The sequence below is a fragment of the Chiroxiphia lanceolata genome, chromosome 19 (assembly GCF_009829145.1).
Source record: "Chiroxiphia lanceolata isolate bChiLan1 chromosome 19, bChiLan1.pri, whole genome shotgun sequence".
NCBI classification, from domain to species: Eukaryota; Metazoa; Chordata; class Aves; order Passeriformes; family Pipridae; genus Chiroxiphia; species Chiroxiphia lanceolata.
The window spans coordinates 9748136-9765085 of record NC_045655.1 but is presented as its reverse complement, the minus strand read 5'-3'; the positions used below and the strand labels follow the sequence as shown (position 1 = coordinate 9765085).

Below are 16950 nucleotides of genomic sequence, written 5' to 3'. Positions count from 1 at the left end.
TATTACTTCAGATGTACACTCGCATATAACTCTTATTAGTTACTTTTTAAACTCAGTTTCTTCCCCAGGTTCTCAACCAAAGTACAAGAGTATCACATCTGAGACACAATTGTCCATACAGAAAAGTGGAATGTATGATGGTGTAAGCACTTCCATGTTTTCATTCATAAATATAATTCTGAAAATTAGCATTTTCACTAAACTCTCACACAGTTATCTCCCCTTCTTTCCTCCTGCTTCACAAGTAACTTTGCAGTTCCCTGGAATTCCATCACAGAGGATGAGATAATACTGAGATGAGAAACTGATGTTCTACCAAACAAATGCAGGTGACTCAGCTCAAGCTTATTAAAGACTTCACCAAAAAAATCTGATGAAAACTAGTGTATATTTAAAGTTCCCATTGCCCTGGAATGCCAGAATACTGATTCTAGAGCTCTGGGCTTGTCTTTCTTTCCAACTGCTATTTTTCTTCTTTAGACACTTTTAATACACCGTCTGTACTCAGCTAAACCATTTATTTGCAGTGTCTGAGAACCACATTACTACAAAACTTTGAAAAAGAAACATCCATTTCTGACCAAAGTTGGGACGTGAATGACTATCAGATCTATTGCCTTGAACATTAATCTCCCAAGACAGATTGTTATAAATACTGTGATCTGAGAGAGGGGAAAAAAAAAAAAAAAAAAAAAAAATCAAGGCTTGAAAGTTTGCCCGTTTTTCCAGCTATTTGAACTATCTGGTGCAACAAAGACGTCGTCTCCCTTCAAACCTTCAGTTTGTCCTTCAGCTATCACAGCTGTAACATGTATGAAATAATATTAACCCCCTCAGAAACTTATTTGGCTTCCATGCTTTCTTAATTACTCATTGGCACTGCTCCCCACTGTGTCAAAGGTAAAACTGTGTGTGTATGGTAGAGAAGGAATGAGCACGTCATTTATATACAGAACTCTAACACAGGCCACATATTTCAGCTCTATCAGCATTATCTCAAACATATGTTTCATATAGTGTAATCTGCACTAGATCCTTTCCTTCCTCTCCTGAGCTTTTCCTCTACACATGTTTAATTTCTTATTAAATCCGTATACAGGCTAAAAACGTAAAGTACATTTTAGTCTATAATTATAATCCACAATGTGCTTTCATAATTCTTTCGGAAAATTATTTCATCTCGAGATCACAAAAAACATGACAGCCTGTCTGGCTTTCCCTTAGCCAGAGAAACACTAACTCAATGAAGATAATAACTACAATTTCTGTTGGATGATATGGTCTGAGTTCCAAACTGACACACACAGCATTTTGGTTTTTCAACAGCTGTCCCAGTGCAAGTCCTGCCTGGAATAATCACAGTTATCTTTTAATCTGTGAGAGCTCCTTTTGAGAGCTCATTACCCCACCATTACCACTTTCCTTCTGGGTTTTTTTTCCACCCCCTTCTTTCTTTTTTAAAATAAAAAGCTTCCTTTAACTACACCCTCCCACACACACATAAGTGAAACTAAGATATCACATTGCTCAGAAGTTCCCCAAAAAGTTTGTTAAAATATTTAGGATAAGAAACCAGGGCTAACTTTTTATAATATAGGGAAAATTCATTCATAAATGACATTACAAGCCAAAATAAAGGCTGGGCGAATTCCTGACTCAATTGTTACGTCTTTTCTCCTTTACTTCATTCTTTATTCAGTGATTCTTATAAAAAAGTAGAAAATGAAATGGCACAATACAGTGTTTTCTACTGCCAGAAGGAGAAAGTAACAGCTCCCAGCCTTCAGATCCCAAATGGGGAGCCAGCTGATCGTGGGCTGAGTGTTATAGGTAAAGTAACAGTAATTAATATGCAAAGGAGCATTAATGTTGGACCTAATAGATGGCAAAAGCAGATTTGGTTCTATTAGGAGAGAAGAAAGGCTCTGGAGACGGGGTGATGGCAGCGAAACTAATATGATTAAAGGAGTCCCTTTGGAGCAACTTCACTGCCAGTGAGATGATGTTAAGAGACATCTAATCTCCCCAAAGTGACTGGAAAAAGCTTATATTGGGGATCACAGCCACAGTTCCTGTCAATTACTTTCAAATAAGGCCAGTTCTCACAGCCAGATTAGGTTTTCTCATAAACAAAGTTGGTGGCAGAAGCAGATTACACCCGAACAACTCACTGCCTGAGACAACCTTGTGTGACACGAGATCTTCAAGTGCTGGGGGAAATGAATCCCAAACTTTCCAGCACTAAGACTCTGCTATTCCACATGCCAGGTTTAATAAACTATTATTAGACTTAAATGTAGGCAAATTAGGAAAGAAAAAACCCCAAGATGACTTAATTCTCAGTTGTGAAAAATCCACGAAATATAAAACTTATGAGCAACTGTCTTTTTTAACGATTCTGTGAGAAAATAAGAGCTGCAGTTACAAAATCTCACTTCTCATGCTCGAGATCCAAAGGCACAAGGTTTGCTTGCTTTCTTTGGAAAACTGAATCCTCTTTCTCAGTATTGGTTTCTTAAATTTTTCCCTGGCTGCTGCTCTGTTTGGGAACCAAAAACGGTTTGCATGGTCCAAACAATAACTTGGGTACAAGAACTGCTGTGAGAAATACACATCTTAAACACTCCATCTGAGCAAATTATTATTGTACTAAACTGGATTAAACATAAGAAATAAAGACTCACAGCATGCAATAGGTCCAAAAGGTTATTGCTGTTTGCTTTCTTTTATGGATCAATGTGTTGGAGTCTTTATTTCAGTTGTGTGGGTACTAGTACATGAAATAAAAGAGATTGGTATCTATTTTGGAAAGGATGCAGAAGTCTGCAGCAAGTCCCAGGACGGCCACACCACAGGAACATGCCTCAAACAAGGAAGCATTTTGTAAAATGACTATTAATCCACATAGAGGACAACAAACAGAAAGGCAACACTGGCTTACACAGTACCCCAAATGGAACAGAAAGACAAATACACGAACTGTGTGACAGGGTAGAGGTTTCATATGAGTTTATATGGCACATTTGTATGTCCCATGGCTGAAGAAACTGCTGGCCAAGGTGGTGATTTCTATTTCCGTTTCAAAGCAATAACTTAGAATTCTAACTAAGAATATCTGTGCCGAAATAAGTGTCATAAAAAGGGTGGGTCATGAGCCCACAGCAATTTGCCTGCAGGGAAAAAAATAGACTTGAAAGAAAAAGAAGAAGGTTGGTCACTCACTTTGGCCTATTTAAAATGCCAATAAACGTACCGCGTGTTATTTGGAAGGAATACATGTGCTCTTAATTTTAAAAAGTAAATTGCATAAGAAAACATAAAGTTGGCAAAAAGTTCTAATGAAAATCTGCTGGTGATGTCTGAAACTGCGACAGCTACGTGCAACAGAGAGGAGAAACGGACCCAATGACTGCAGGCTCATTAAAACCAAGAATAATACATTTTCCCTTTATTTTTCAGGAGCCCTCCACGAAGCATTTCCTTGGATCAGATTCTGAGGAAGAGGCTGGAGCATGAGCACATCTTCACACTCAGGGCCACGGAACACAGGGACCTCGCCGTCCCCCTCCCAGAGCATGACACACCAAACCACATCCACCCCATCCCCACACGGCTTCAAACACTGTCAAGGGCATTTCAGAGTCACAGGAACAAGGCAGTGGAGAGTTCAGATCAAATCCACTCCTGACCTATTCCCCAAGGCTCAGATCTACAGTCACTGAGTTGTTGCTTCAGCGGATTTACAGTAAGTGAGTAACATCTCCCAGCAGAGGAAGCTGCAATAACCCTCACTGCTCTTCACTCAGGCTGCTCAAACTGCACTCAGCTGCTTAAACACCTCTGCATGTCTCTGGTGGCTCATGACAACTCTTCAAACTGAGTTTCAGAAGTTTTCTGCCCTGAGTTAACTTGGCTTCAGTTGGAGATGACTGCACTGGGCTCAGTTTTGCTGCGTTTAATGTTGCGTGGAACATTTAAAAAACCCCACAACAAACCCCCCCAGAACCTCTAAGCAGTGCTATGGCCTTAACTCTGAGGTTACAGTCTCACAAAGATCCTTTCTAGGATAATAACCTAAAATATCAGTCTGTAACAGCCCTATTTGACCTACCAACATGCAGCTTCTGCCTCTGAGTGCCAGGACCTTCTCAGCATTTCCTCATGTGGAAGACCATTGAAATGAGCAGCCCGTGCTGGGAACCATCAGCTGGACCTTCTGAAAGGGAGATTTGTCTCTTTGTGCCTCATTCCACTGGTGTGACAGCGATGGATGAGGTATCCACAACATCCCTTACTGGGCACTGGATTATTTTGGAAAGGAGACCAGTCCAGTGCAGGGAAAGGAAGTCTGTAGTAAAAACAAATCTCACTTTGATGATGAAGAATTAAAAGGAAAAATAAGGAAGAAAGCAGAAACACCCAGTGATTCAGTGGTGACAATGCCTCCCTTTTTACCCAGGATCAGTGCAATGTCCCAGAGGAGGGGGATGAAGTGTCCCCTCCCAGTCACACAGCAACTGGTGACATATCTGCTGTAAAATTCCTTAGAGGGATTATCTGTTCAAAGTGGGAATCTCAACTACTTCAGCTTTCTTATGAGCAAACAAAGCTGTATAAAACGCTGGGAAACAGATCATACAAGTTTCTCTACCATCAGAAAAATAACCAATGCACTTCACATAAAAGAATTCTGAAAAATAAACAAATACTTGCAGCTCTAAGCTTAGGAAAAAGCGTAAGAACTTCAAATGTGTGCAGTGTTGATTTGTGTTTAAAACAAAATTGGTTTGTATTAATGAGTTTTTCTGCTGCAGCTTCAGCAAGTCACAACACTCCTTCTCACAAGGGATCTCATTCTGGTTTTGGAGAACTATCCCTATGATTTTTATCCTTAAGAGATAAAAGAGTTCAGCAACCAAGGACCAGGCACAGTGCTAATGGATCTCTATCTTTTCATCCACAAAGCATCCTACTGAGTCCAACTCACCAAACCAATACTTTAAAATAGTTGTATTTTAAATTCAAGAGTAAATGAAATGTAGTCATTTAAGTTTTGAAAGTCATCTTGTAAATAAAGCTTTGTAATGACCTAAATTACGCCCATTTTAAACAACTATATTGAAAATATTTTCTATACCACGGCAATTTCAATTAAAGTATGTTAAGAATTTATTATCCAATTTTCCTTGTGACTGGTAAAATCAGCAATTTGTCAATATTATGAACCCTTTAAAAGATAAGATCTGATTTGCAAAGCAAACTGCTGTGAATGTCACACACATTATCACAGGGGTAATGATGTGGCAGAGCACAAATTAACAGGGATAAGTAATAAACAGCTATTTAGCTTTCACAGCACAATCTATTACACTGTCAAGTTTAAATGCCTTTTGGGTAAGAACACACAGGCCCATAAATGTGGGCAGACAAATGAAATGGTGTGAAATGAAGTGAAAATGAGCAACAGTTGAGTGACCAACAGGTTGGGCTCAGCTCCTAAGATCATTCCAAAGAGCATGGGGCTGTGCAAGCTCTTCCAGAGGAAATCAGGGAAGCCACCACCCTCATCCCTACAGGCAGTCCTGGTCAGTGGTCTAGGACTTCTTGGAAACACTAAAATATCAGCTTCAATACACAAAGATGCACTTTAGTATATATTTATACAGTATTTTGTGCATATTGAAGTGTTCCTGTTGCTGAGGGGAAAAAAGTTCTGTCCAGAATGTTGGTGCTATTGCACAACTCTTAACTAGGAGCCATCTTTATCATATATATATATATATATATATAATATATATCCTGTATATGACTACACTGCAGTGATGGGGTGAAGTTATTAATACATTCATAAATGAAATGTTCACAGTTTATAACTCAGGCTGGATAAGATCAGGTTTAGGTTTTGCAGAACTTACAAAAACCAAAGCTGCACTCACTAACCTGCCCAGTACATGAGGAGTGGCAGTTCTCTAGACTCAAACAGAATATCCAGTGTCAAAAAAGCTTCAGTAACAGCAGTGCAGGTGGCAGCTAAGGGTAAAATATTTACTGTTCAGCAGTGTCAGATCCCAATCTCCATATTCCAGGGCTTATGCAAAGGCCTATTGACTCCATCTCCACACAAACTCAGCTTTTCTCACCTTTGAAAACGTACCCCTGACATCTCTCTTGAAAACATCCACTGGGACTTGTAAAGTGAGGTGTTGAGCTGCCAACTTACATATTTATTCTTTTAATTTTACCAGCATTAAGCTGCTTTTAAAGGTCAAACGTCCTTGGTCAGATTCTTTACGTGGACTGTTCCAGCACCGTGTATGCTCTGAAAAATGCCTCTAACATTTATGAAGTATATTACAACTAACCCTGATTATTTTGTACATACCAGGGTGTCAGTCAGGGCTGGGGGGGCAGGTTTAACACCACCCTACCTGTACAGAGCTGAACATCACTCTACTCTTCATGTCCAAACTATGGTGAACACCCCCCTCACCCCAAATCCTGCACTTTAACACAGTCCCAAGAACAGTCCAGCACCCTTTAAGACTAGAATTTACTTATTAGTGATGTATTTGCTCTTGTCTACTCTTGTTCTACAGCTTAAGCATTTTCCTGAAACACAGTAAAAGTGTTGACTCATGAAGAACAACAGTTACCTTCTGCTTAGCTCCATTTTCAATAAAATTAATGAAAAATTAGTCTTCCCATGTCATTCCTACAAATAAACACACATTTCCCCAGGTAACCTAACCCCCAAACTGTTTGCTAACTCTGCCATGTATTTCTGAAGGCTGAAAAGGAACAACCAAGGCCCAGCTATCAAAATGCCAGTGGGAAAAGCTACACTGAAAATATTGGTCCCACTCTTGTTTCTACACCTGAGAAAGGAGTAGCACATTTTTGAGATCTGCTATGATGTGACATTAAGCAAAACACAATTTTTGATGATTTTTTGTCCCAAAAGGAGTGCTCTGAAACAGATCTTGACTTTTACAGAAGCCAGTTAGCTGCCTAAATACCAGTTAATATAAATGGCACTTAAGCTACAAACTGGGCTTAAAAAAAAAAAAAAGAAGGGGGGAGAAGAAAGAAAGGAAATCAGACATCCATTTGAACAGCTCCACAAAGAGCTTAAAATTAACAGAGCTTATTTTGATTTCTTAATTTACATAAGTACATTTGATTCCAATTTAGTTAACAGCAGCTAGAAAGCAGAACTTCATATAGGTTGGTTATTGTCACTGCCTTCCTAATAAAATGAGTTTTAGTCAAACAGAAGAACCTTGAGCTTACAAGTGCAATAAAAACAATGCAGTGCACTGGGGAGTGAAAGGATTACTTACCACGTTGAAATTGAGATAAATGTAAATACATTTTCCATTTAACAGTTCTAAGACCTGTAACAGACTTGGCCCTCTTGCCTGGCAGACAGATCCAGAATAGTTTCTCATTACCTGATTTACTGTATTTGCTTTGAAATAGATTAGTGAGTCAAAAATTAAAACACCCAGCCTCCTTTCTCCTCTCCTTTTATCTGATGAAAGAAATGTTTATATTTGTGTTCTTCTTTGTACAAACAGAAAGATTTGAATAAGACTGCTGAGAGACCTTCCAGGAAAGGACTCATTTCCTTCTGCCTTTCTACTAAGAATTTTAATGGAGACACTCACACGGGCACATAACAATCTACAAAACTGCATTAATGGAACTTAAATATGATGGAGATAAAAAAAATGAATTGGCCATAAATATCTGTTTAATGCAGTGATCCCCTAAAATAACTCGTGAGAGCAACACACAGATAAAATACAGAGTGGCTAAAATAATAAATGAAAATCTACATGTAATACCAGGTTTTCTGCATCATACAAACCATAACAATCTATCCCTCAATGATGATTGATGAAAATTATACCAAATGTGTTTAGTCTTCCCTGTTTTCCTTATGAATTACTCTAAAGCTTTAATATTTGTATCTCAGGATGTGAAAGGAAAATATTCCTTTCAGTTCTGAAATAACATTGAAGTAAAGCTTGTTCTGAAAGTGAGGAAAAGCTCCTGATATTCCAGGAAGGACAGGACTTTCCTGCAATGGAATACAGAAGTTCCATTGGAGGCTAAAGATCTCTGTGGTGGCCTGGAAAGAACCACATGGCAATCTGAGAGTATTTCTGTGTCCAGCATCTCCTAAGACAAAGCTTTTAACAACATTTGCATTTCAATTTTCCACACATTAAGTTTAAAAGCATTAACATTTCCTGAACAACACCTAATTCTGATTTTAATGCAGACACGATGCATTACAGATTTAAGGATTACTACAGACATTCATCTCTATGAGGCAGCAAAATTAAATGTATTATAATTCCCAATTTGTCCCCAGAAGAGGAAGAGGCTGCATTGTCTGTGAAAAATGTCTTTGCTCTGTCAACTGTAAGTACAAAAAAGCCAAAACAACCCTATGCCCAAAAAAAAAAAAAACACCCAGAAAAGCATCACACACTTTTCTTTTGGATGCATTTGTTTAAACTACTGCCTGAAACAAACATATTTTGAATATTTCAGAAGTTTTACCCCACACAGCCCATAAGGGTCTTATGGAGACCGTAACGGAAACGGCGTCGGATGCAAAACCTGACAGGAGAAACAAGAGACAAGATGCAGACACAAAACCTTATTAATAAGCTGTTCATGCACAAAATATCTCCCAACTCCTGAAGCTCCTACTTGTAGAAAAGCCAACTTTGGGCAGCAACTCCCATTCAGTCCATCTGCCACAACCAGCCCCTCAATAGGCACTTGAGGAGACTCCAAGTTGGTGCCTCTGTCCAAGCTCTGCCCTGACTGTTAATGAAGTGGAAAAGCTAAATTTTTCAAAACTCCAACACAATCACAGGAAGCCAACTGAAAAAGCCAATGCTGTTATTCTCTGGGCCAACAACTAAAGACTTCAATGCACCAGCCTGCAAGTCCTTTTCTGCTCTGCTAAAGAAGGTGACACACCAGGAACCTCACTCATTACTGATGTCACCCTGCTGTACTAAAGGTGACAGTCTTTAACCAGACATGAAGTCCTCATTCTCTGTCTTATGAATGGCAATATTTGTGGGCAGAAATCCTGAAATCCAGCAGCTTCAGAAACAAAAATCATGGTAATTACAGGTTGTAGACTTTAAAGAAATAATCAGCTTCTAACTTTCAACAGATCCCTCGTTTCAACCAGTGACAATGGCTGCAGGATTTCTGTTAATCAATGAGTTGTGGTAAATTCCTGTAAATTCCTGTCTATTCAGTAGCTGCTTACACAGATAAGATGCATAATTACACACAGGTATCCAACATCTGGGTTTCTCCTTTTCAAACCAACTCCTCCTTGCAAGGAGGATGTTCCAGTTGACTATTTCAGTGTCAATCCTGCTGTCAAACACATAAATGTGTCACCTACATCAGAGGATGGAAATCCTAGAGAAGGAGGTCTTTAGTCTAGCCTAGATGTTAGGCTGGAGTCAAGGGCATCAGATGATGGTACCAAATGTCACAAACACAGAGCTGATGCTGTTTCAAGCCTCTCTCTCTGCACCTTCATCCTCAAGTGCTGGTTGCACTATTCCTGTCACCTCAACAGTGGCTCTTCTGACTTGAGAGACCTTTTGGAAGCCTCCCGCTCCACAGCCACCAGTTCAGAGAGATGAGATCAATCACAGGGTGATCTGTCCAAAATATGTGAGAACTGTGTGCATAACATCTCTTTTCTTGAAATGGAGAGGTTTTTTGGCTCAGCATCTTCCTCTGGCACCTTTACATTGATCTCTGTTCTTTTCATCCTTCTCTGTTTGTCCTTGAATTCAGCTGATGCCACTTCGTTTTCTGAATGACAAATAGGCCACTGCATCCTGAGGCAGGAATTTCTTCAGATTTATTTATGCAACTGTTTTGAATCTACTGTACTTCGAATAAATATTTATATGCAGTTTAAATGCAAAATCTAAATACATGCTAAACATTCAGATTCTATGAAATACCAGTAAAGTAAAATAAGCCATTAAATACATCCATTTATACAGGTCCATGTTTATATTTACTACCCCCTCCTCTCAAAAAAAAAAAATCCCAAACCCAAAACACAACATCAAAATTGCATTAAGAGACAGGAACAATGTGTAACTTATAAACTGAATACTCTGGTAGGGAACAACAGCTGTGGGAAGGGTTTGAAGGAGAAACTGTTGACTGGAAGCAGAGCACCAAATGGAGCTGTCTCCTTTTTGTACTACAGTGAAGCACAGTCTTTTAAGAGGACATAATTTGCAGGCTTTTGAAATCTGCTGCTTTACTCTCTGGAAAGCATCACTGTTTTGAAGGACACAGTCTTATTATGAGAAAGTAAGAAATGATGACTATGTACCACATTTCTACTAACACAAAGATCAGGGAACTAGGAGAAAGATTATTTCTTGAATACCTTGAGGTGGTAGTTTCGACAAATGGCTTCTGATGGGTTTGTGAGACAGGAGATTTTGGGTTTCCCCATACCTAATTACCACATTAATGAAGGCTATGGCTATAAAGGAATAGCAAGGCTCTCTCTGCTAAACCTCCTTGAAACTGCAGGCACAGGAAAACAAACATTGCCTTCCATATAAATGGCTACATTAGGAGCCATTACTGATTAATGCTGAGTATTTCCTTGAAGCCTCTGATGCAGAAGATGCCAAAGGAAGGGTTTGTTTGCACAACCTTAGAAACGATAGCAATCTACTAAGTACCCCACACAATACTCAGGTAGAGCAGGTAAGAATTAATTGGCACCCTCTCCCCTCCCCAGAATTTCAGATGCTGAAACTGTTTTTGCCTCTACTGAACCAGCTCGGCCTAGACTGGCTTGTCCCGCAGTGACATGTATATTGAATACAAATCAGACAGCAGAGCTTTAAATCTGTGTTGCAGCTCTCATTTCCAATTCGAGAACTGTACTATAATCATAAGCTTCTGGTGGATGAAAGGAAATCAGCTCTCTGAATATTAGCTAATGCCACATTTGCAAGTCCTGAAGAGATCTGTGCTGTTTAAAAAAAAAATAGATCATTTCTGGTGAACCTATATATATGAATCGCTTTGTACTGCTCGACTGATAGAAGCGATGCCTGTGCTGGGATTAAACCCTTTTCATCATAAAACCTCATCTGGTTCGGAGTCCAAGTCCATCAAACCTTTTCCCTTTAAAGTCCCGCCTTTGATTCCACATCAATTTATTCAAACCGCAGCTGGGTGGCTGAAAACGAAAGGACAGCATCATTTAAACCAACCATGTTCCCAACTTGAAAGAAGGACTATAATTAAAAAAATGGGCATAAAAGAATGGAAATGGGATAATATTTTTTAATGGTAGTTCAAAGGCCGACAGATGTCAGAGCCTTTGAAGATGTCAGTACACTGAGCAAGGAGTTGCCATTAAATAGTTTGCCTGAGAGGTGAAGCAGCTTTTTAATGACTGAAAAAGCCCTTGCAGACACATCCTTGTGTTTTTAATTTGTCAGAGTTTCTGCAGTATTTTCTGATTAATGACACATGATTATAACTGCATAGCACACATATTTTCATACTTTGTTAAATGAATACTTTATTCCACATTCCTTCAGTGCCAGATAAAAACAGGAAAGCTTTACTACAGAGTCCAAAACTATTCAGATTGCTCAAATATTTATGGTAATTTGAGGGGATTGGCCAGATCCAGAGCTACTATGTGTTGCTACCTTTTGTTCTTTAATGGAGCTATTACTACTGCCATCACAATGTGCATGCATTAAGGGAGCATGTGACCCAGTAATGCATTATGCCCTTCTTGTGCCCTAAACAATCAGAGCTTTCATAATTCACTGATGAACAAAGTCATCAAATCAAAATAACATTAAGAAAAATCCTGAACAATACAAACAATGGCTGTGCCAATGTATTGTAAGCAGAAAATAACTTTTCCAAGGAAAAAAAAAAAAAAGGTAGATTACCAGGAAACATCATGTTCAGAAGAAACACAGCAATATTTATAAATGCAGATAAAGTCCCCATCTTGGGCTGAGAAGATGCTCCTCCAACATCCTTCATCTCTCTGTTAACATATGCAAATTTTTTCTATTTTCCCCATGAATGGAAAAATGTAGTAGCCTGAAAAACCCAGGGACGATTTCTTTTGCTCACAGGACCATTTCTTTTGCTCACATCCCTGCTCAGCTTCTGTGGCCACGTGCCTGCCAAGCTGAGCAGGGAGAGCCCAGGGGCAACCCAGCCCTGGGGCAGGACAGGAGAGCCAGCGCTGGGTGCCCTGCCTTCTATCACACCTTAGAGCAGTCACTGACACGAAAACACAGTCATTACAAGAGAATTTGATTAATGCACTGCTCATTCTGCTCTTCCTACCCAGATTCAGCTTGTAATTTTGGATCAGAAATAGAAATGTGATGGGCTCAGCTATAAACGTGCACAGGGGTTGGATGTTCCGCGGCAGAGCTTTGTGAGATGAGCTTCTGGTTTCCCCTGAACATTTATATGATTTCCTAAGTGTGAATATTTGCCTTGTTGCAATCCACACGCACCAAAGAACCTCTCTGAAAGAACCCTGCTGCCTACCACACCCATCAGAACCTCCTGGAGGGGAGGAAGGGAACTCCTTGGACACTGGAGTTGGACACTCACTGGATCCACGGGGGGAGATGAGGGGAGCTGTGAGCCACAGATGTTCTGCCGTGTGTCCAAAACACTGTGCAGTTCTCCAACTGCAAAGGCAAGCACTGGAAATTTTGAAAAGACCATGGCTGCAGAGAGAAGAAACGTAATTCTGAAATGGAATTCTCCCACATGTATTTACTGAATGAAAACAGAGCCCTGCTAGGAAAAAAATATGACTATGTTATGATTTCACTGTAAAGAACATGAAGAAGTGGACTATTTTCAGTACAAATAATTGTAAATCCCATTCCCAACTGACCTGCAGCCTTCCTTCTTGAGTTATTCCAATGTTACCTTCCAATATAATTTTATTTAAAAGGCAAAAAAAAAGCCTAACCTACTACACATCACTGGACTACTTGACTTTATCATGAATCTCATGAAGATCTGAAACCTCAGTCTACACTAATGTGACATCACAAACTTTTGCCACTTTTCCTAGTGGGAGCAGCCAGGAAGTTGCTGAGCAGGATGGGGTGGAGCAGCCACCAGAACACCCATGGACCAGAGATGGGAGATGAAGAGCTCATTCCCTCTTCCATCCCCATCTCAGCAGTTTGGCAGGTCCTGGCTGCCTGGGGGTCTCAGCAGGAGTGCTGAGACAGGGGCACATTCCAGATGGAATAAAGGAAGGGAACCAGCTCTCCCCATCCAAAGGGCCATTGATGTCCCCACTCTACAGAGATGTGGTACTTTCTCCTCATATTCAGCTATTTTGGCACTGTGGTAAAAAGAGCAAAATAAAATGTTGAAGTTTAAGCATTTATAGTTCAGCTGAAATAAGCCTTCAGAGAACAAAGAAAAGGCACTTCTCTAAGCTGTGGGACTTTCTAGAGAATTTCAAATTACTCACAAAAGATGTGTCAGAATTCTGAAGAAACATTACAAGATTCTTCCCAAATGGGAAATATCAGACATCCTGAAAACAATGTTTTGCTACAAAACTCCATATAAGCAGGCAAAGCTGAGCCATTCAGACTCTATCCATTAGAGGGCAATAATCCATACACACACACTCACACACATATACATACAAACACACACACTCTCTCACTTATTCCCAACTGATTTTAGCAGGAAAAATTAGTATTTTCTCTCTAATGTTACCCCTGGTACATTAACAGCCTGGGTCCTGTGCCATTCCCTCCCCCTCCACTCCCCAACAACAGCATCCAACAGATAAAAGGTGCAACCAGAAATTATTCTTTACATTTGCTTTCCCACAAGGAAATCTGTACAATGCACAGCTTTTTAGAAGGGTTACAGTCAATTGTTATCAAACACAGCTTGAGGAGAGTGGACAAGTAGCATTTCTATAAGCACAGAAATCATTAGAGGGGTTCCCAAACTTTGAACAGACAAAAATGTTCTTCACGTGCTCATCTCCCACCTAAGTCAAACGTTTTTCCTTTTCCTCCAGTCACATAAGAACCTTTGATAACAGCAGCAACTGCAGACATGGCAAGGGGCCAGAACACTTCAGATGCCTCTTGATGCTACACACAAACCATGGAAGGGCATTTTTTGATGCCCATTGGAGCCACTTGAGGGAGGCAGCTCACGTGCTGTGCCCTCTGCTTTCCTGCTCCAACAATGCCAACTGATAACCCCCACTGTTTATCACAGGTCCCCAACCTCCCCCTGGCTGCCCCCACTTCCAACATCCTACAAGCACAAGTTTGTGATATGAGCTCACTGGGGCAGGAACTGTCTGTCCTTACACATTACAGAGACACCCCTTCCCCCCGAAAGGATTCCAGCAACACAAATCATTGCCATCAGCCCTTAAACTACTGCTTGTCAACATCTCATTAGCTGCAGGATTGCTGGAGTTCACAGGAACACCCAGGCAGCTGGATCAGTCACATAATGACCAGTAATTCCTGTGAGCATCCACACTCCATTGATTTGTGTTTGGGGTGGGTTTTTTTTCCTTTTGTTTGTTTGTTCGTGGGCTTTTTGTTTGTTTTTGTTTTGTTTGGGTTTTTTAAAAAAATATATTACTCTGCAATTATCAATCTGTGTTTCATTAGAAACAGCAATTCAGGTAACAATTTCATCTAACAGCTTACTGTTTTCAGCAACTGCTGAATAAATATTGATTTTATATTAAACTAGAGGTTTAATTTAAGATCTGACTTCAACTTCATAAGGCCCAAGATGAAGATGTAGAGTAACACACTGGTCATGTTGCTATCCCAGACAGGACACTTGTGCCCTTGAACTCAGAAATCCCTAAGGATGCCAACTACAGCAGGAGAACATGCAGCTCTCTTCAAGTCTTCCAGTGTACTCCATGTTTGCAGCAGCTGCCTTTCCAAAATCACTTGCTTCGCTGTTTCTCTTTTCTAAATTCATTTTACAGATGCCAATACAGCAGAAAGCACAGACTACAAAAGAATTCAAGCTGTCAGAGACAGCTTTAGAAGAATTGTATCACCCGTGTGGAAGACTGAGTTCACTCTTCGTGGGATTTTCAGATCTGTTTCAAGTGAAAACACTGTGTCAGGGGGTTTAGTCTTTTCTTTTCTTCTCTATTTTTTTTTTTTTAAACTACATCAGTGCTGATTTTATGAACTCTGAAGAACCACTGTAAAACCTGAGAATGCAACACTCATGATCAGGCCAATATTTTAGGGGTCAAAAGGAAAGTTTTCTCATTTGCAGTATTTCAGGAGGACCTTCAGACATACGAATACAAATTACGGTGAGACATGTAATTGCAGTTTGAAATATATTGTTTTCTCTATTAAACAGAAATCTACAGCATCCTTGACATCGATTTCTGTCACTTTGTCATGATAAACACTCAGGTATTAAGTACCTTCCACATCATGCACCCAGGCATGATTCCAATTAGTGCTGAATAGAAGACAAAATGTCAGCTTAATAAGCTTCAATTTGCAAAGTCTTTGAACATCCAGTGATATCATCACTTTGCCAATCATTTCTTGTACTTTGGCTTCTCTTTTTCCACATCACCTTCCCTGTCAAAAGAAAGTCTTTCAAATCCCCAGAAAAGGAAGACATGAACAACATCAGTCATTGGTCTGACTGAGCTGAAAGATCCAAAAATGACTCCACAATACATCAACAGAGAACTATGATGTGCACAATACTCCCTCAAAGCTAATTTGCTGCCAACATGTAGAGTAATTGGGGGAAAAAAGTCTACTTTAAAGTCATACTGTGAGAAATATTTTTTTGCATGAAATCAACACTAAAGACCTTAAATCACTGTCAGAGTCTGTGCCACTCGTTCAAAGGGAGAAACAGGATTTGTTCAGGTAAGGTGACAATCATTTCTTCAAAGGTGAGTGGGCCAAGGAACAGCTCTGCTGTCTGACTTGATGTTGAAAATAATCACTGTACTCTAAAATAATGGGGTTTATTTCTAATTTTTTTCTTAAAAAAAGGTTTCCAAGAAGAAAAAGGCAATTGCAGAGAAGGCATGTCCAGTTCTGAGAGGCTGAACATCTGAGGCTTGCCCATGTCCAAAGCCCACAGCTGAGGACACACGATGTTTTCTCCACATGGAATTTCCCCAAAGGTAGAACCTGAAATCCCTGCTCTTATCTGGGTGTGAGGGGAAAAGAGAAACACAAAATGGCAGCAGAAAAGACAAGGTTTAATGAACCAGGATGGGAAGGGTGGAGCAATGGGCTCCACCGTGGGCTGTGCCAGGGTGGCTGGTCCTGCCCGAGGACCCAATTTAGGGTCCCAGTTTCAAGAAGGAGATGGGTAATGGGCTCTCCTGACCTGAATCCCTGGAGGAGGTGGTGGCAGCAGGGCTGACCAGAGCACAGCACCAGTGACCCCCAGACTCCACCACCCAGGTCCAACGCGATTCCTGGCACTGCGCCAAGTTGTCCCATTTTTTGGCTTGCACGTCCCACAGAGCCCAGCCAGGAGCCCTTTGCTGGCACCTATTTGTTACTCAGCACTCCAAGCTGGCAGGAGACAAACCCCAGCCCACACTGGGTGAGGTGTGATGTGCCAAGAGTCAGTGCTTTGGTAGCAAAGCAGTTGGAGCAGCTAGGAGGGAGTGGGTCTGACACTGCTTCCCAGAGGGCACTGGGAACACACAGTGGGAATGGCACTGGTGTTGTAGCAGGGGTGAAAGAGTGCAGAGCATCTTCCTCCAGCTGATGGGATAGCAAATTCCATACTTGTGAGGCAGAAAAGGAGACTTTGAGGAGTTGCTACAGACACAGGGGTTGGGCCAGTGGG

General features: G+C 40.5%; 1 protein-coding gene across 4 annotated transcripts in view; it reads right to left on the bottom strand.

Moving 5' to 3' along the window:
- CEP112 (centrosomal protein 112) overlaps positions 1-16950 on the bottom strand; it is a 154647-nt gene that overhangs the window by 60144 nt on the left and 77553 nt on the right. The gene's annotated exons all lie outside the window — the stretch shown is intronic.